A 3,978-nucleotide genomic window follows, 5' to 3' on the forward strand; every position below is an offset into this window, starting at 1 on the left:
CCAATTTAAGGTTGTCTCACTGGCCCCCTATCCTGCCCCTGTGTGCCCTGAAGGGCTGACTCCTCCATACATAAGAATTGTGTCCAGATTGTTTATAACATTTCAGTACTGGCTCTTAAAATAACACAATACTGATCATGAAAGAAAAAAAATTATAATAAAGACTATTTCTAGATCCATAATGAAATGTTGTGAGCAACATGCATACGCAAACAAGGAAGACCTCTTAATACCAACATAATTCAAATACATGCACCAACAAGCAGAGCCAAAGAAAAGGAAATAGAGAACTTCTACCAACTTTTGCAATCACAGTGACTGGAATGCAACATTTGAGAACAGGGAAGAAGGGTGACAAATGAGGCTGGAGGTAGAATGATAGAATTTTGCACTATTGATGTATTCATTGCAAATACATTTTATAAGAAGCACAAATGATGGTTATACACATGAACCTCAGATTGATTACAACTGAAAAGAACCATTGTATAAGCTCAATATCAGCTGTGAAAACAAGGCCAGGTGCAGATTGTATTCGTATACAAGTTAAAGTTGGAGCTAAGGAAAATTAAAACATATCCATAAGAACCAAAATTTGACCCTGAGTCTATTCCACCCGAATTTAAAGATCATCTCAGGAACAGGTTTTAGACCTTGAGCACTAATAAAGGAAGATCAGAGCCATGGGAAGATACCAAGAATATAATTCATGAAGAATACAAAAGGTCATTACCAAGACAGAGGAGGAAGAAAAGATTGAGATGGATGTCAGAAGAAACTCTAAATATTGCACAATGTTGATAAAACAAGAAGAAATCAGAAAGTTAAGGAGCTGAAGAGAAAATTTCAAAGAGCAGCTTGAGAAGACAAAGCAAAGTATTTTAATGCAAAGTGCAAAGAACTAGTCAGAAAATGAAAAGGATCAAACTCAATATTTCTTAAACTGAAGCAACTGAAGAATAAATTCAAACCTCAAGTGTGGAAATACTTAAAAATGCTATGATCCAGGAAGCATCAAAAGAAGATGAAAGGAGTACACAGAGTCACTGTACCAAAAAAAAAACAAAACCTGGATGATATACAGAAGAATTTAATGAAACAACATAGGATCAAGGGTAAATAGAGATGAAAGAGGCAATTCAAGGTACTCTGAAAGAATTGGCCAAAAAAGAAAGCCCCAGAAATTGATGGAATAACAGTTGATCTATTTCAACAAACACACCAGGGTGTGCCAAGCCATCTGGAGGACTACTACTTTGCCAACTGACTGGAAAATATCAATATTTATTCCCATATCAAAAAAGGTGATCCAACAAATTGTGAAAATTATTGAACAATATCATTAATATCAGAAGCAAGCAAGATCCTTTTGAAGATTATCCAAAAACTATTGAAACAGCAGATCAGCAGAGAACTACCAGAAATGCAAGCTGGGTTCAGAAGAGGCCATGGCGCTAGGGGCATCATAGCCAAAGTCAGATGGATCTTGGCTAAGAGCAGAAAGTACCAGAAAAATGTCTGTGTTTCACTGACTATGCAAAGGCATTTGACGGTGTGAATCACAACAAACTGGCTAATTTTGAGAAGAATGGGAATTCCAGAATACCTGACTATGCTCATGTGTAACTATATATTTGGGCCAGAAAGCAGTCATCAGAACAGGGCAAAGAAACTATGGTTCAAAATCAGAAATTAGTGCATCAGGGATGTATCTGATCTCCATATCTTTTCAGTCTATATGCAGAACAGATCATTCAGGAGGCTGGGCTTTATGAGGAGGAGTGTGGCATCAAATTGGAAGAAGACTTATCAACAACCTGCATTATGCAGATAACACAACCTTGCTTACCAAAAAAGAGGACCTGAAGCATTTGGTCTAAGGTCAAGGACTTTAGTTTTCAATATAGATTGAAGCTCAACATCCAGAAGACAAAGATTCTCACCAATAGGCTAATTGGCAGCACCATGATAGATGGAGAAGAGATTGAGATTATTAACAATTTCAGCTTGCTTGGTTCCACAGTCAGTACTCTTGGCACCAGCAGTCAGGAAATCAAACAACTAATTGCACTAAGAAAAATCTATTGTCAGGAACTTCTCCAGAATGTTAAGGAGCCATGAATGTTAAGGAGAATAAGATGCACCTGATGCAAGCAATGGTCTTCACAATTACTTGCTATGCATCAGAGACCTGGACACTGACTAAGGATGACAGAAGAAGGATCAATACCTTTTAGTTGTGCTGTAGAAGAGGCTTAAACATATCATGGACTGCTAAGAGAACAAATATGTTTGTCCTAGAGGGTGAAACCAAGTTGTGAGGGTTTTGAAGCCCCATCTCACATATTTTGTGTATGCTGCCAGAAGAGACCAGTTCTTAGAGAAGAACATCATGCTTGGAAGAGTGGAAGGACTGCAAACAAGGGCAAGACATTGGATTAGATGGATTGACACAGTAACTGGAATAATGGGGTTGGGATGGGGCAGGGTTCATGGCTATTATGCATAGGGTCTCTGTGAGTCAGTCGCAAGGGACTAGAGTGCACATAACAACAAGCCTGTATTGCCTGTTAACGCACATATTGCTGGTCAAGAAAAACATGTTGGGGCCAAATCGATCCAGAGCAAAGAGGTATGTGCAAGGGGCTTTGCCCATTAACAAGTAGAGGCAGCTGTGAAGGAGACTAGCTGGCCTGATAGGTGCTGCTTTGCTTTGCCGAGTCCTAGATAGTGGGTCGGTGGGTGCTGGGAGCATGTGATGATTTCAGACCCACTCTAATGGGCACTGGAAATTTTTGGTGAGCACTGGCTAATTCTGCTGGATTTTAGTTTGCTCTGCCAGAGACTGGCTAATGTGTAGGCAGAAGTGATGGGATTCTCAGAGGTGGGAAAGGGAGTATTTAAAATCATATTGTGATGAAAATGTTCCAAAACTGAGTCATGGTAAGGATTATACAGCTGGTAAATTTACTGAAAACTGAGTTTTATTGAATTAAGTCAATTATGAGAACAAGGGGGTATATATAATAGAACCAGAGAATACTGCTTCGTTTAAGATCAGGACAATTATGCCTCAGGACTGCTATCTTGCACAATATTTACTTAATCTCTGGGATGAGCAGATAATCCAAACAACTGGACCATGTTAGGAAGAATATGCCATCATGATTGGAAGAAAGACTCAACAACTAAGATAAGTATATGACAGTCTTTCTTGGAGAAAACGAAGACAATCTAAAGCACTTAGCTGAAGAAGATCAAAGACTACAGCTATTTCAGTTAACCTCATTTGCATGTAAAAGTTGAACAATGAATAAGAAAGACTGAAAGAGAATTGATGTATTTCAGTTGTGATCTGGCAATGAATATTACAAGTACCATGGACTGCCAAAAGAACAAACAGATTTTGAAAGAAGTGAAGCCAGAATACTCCTTAGAAGGAAGATAGTGAGATATAACCTCACATATTTTGGATGTTTTGACTCAGAAGGGGCCAATCTTTAGAAAAGGACATCTTACTTGGAAAAATATGTCAGTGAGGGGTAGGAAATCCCTTAATGAAATGGATTGACACAGTGACTTCAACAATGGTCTTAAGAGCAACAGATACTGTGGAGAATTTTATTTGTTACATGTAGAATTACAGCTAGTGTCTAATGTCAGATGGATCTTGGCAGAAAGCAAAGAATACCAGAAGAATGTCTATCTGTGCTTCATTGACTTAAAAGGCTTTTGACTGTGTGGATCACAACAAACTGTGGCTGACCCTAAGAAGAATGGGAATCTCAGAACATTTGATTGTGCTAATGCGAAACCTATACTTGGACCAGGAGGCAGTCGTCAGAACAGAGCAAGGAGACACTGTTGTTGTTGTTGTTGTTGTTGTTATGTGCCGTCAAGTTGTTTCCGACTCATAGCGACCCTATGCACAACAGCCCTAAACCCTGCTCTATCCTGCGCCAACCGCACCGCCTCTGA

This window comes from Elephantulus edwardii, unplaced genomic scaffold (genome assembly GCF_000299155.1).
Source record: "Elephantulus edwardii isolate Elephantulus edwardi_28Jun2011 unplaced genomic scaffold, EleEdw1.0 scaffold00305, whole genome shotgun sequence".
Taxonomy (NCBI): domain Eukaryota; kingdom Metazoa; phylum Chordata; class Mammalia; order Macroscelidea; family Macroscelididae; genus Elephantulus; species Elephantulus edwardii.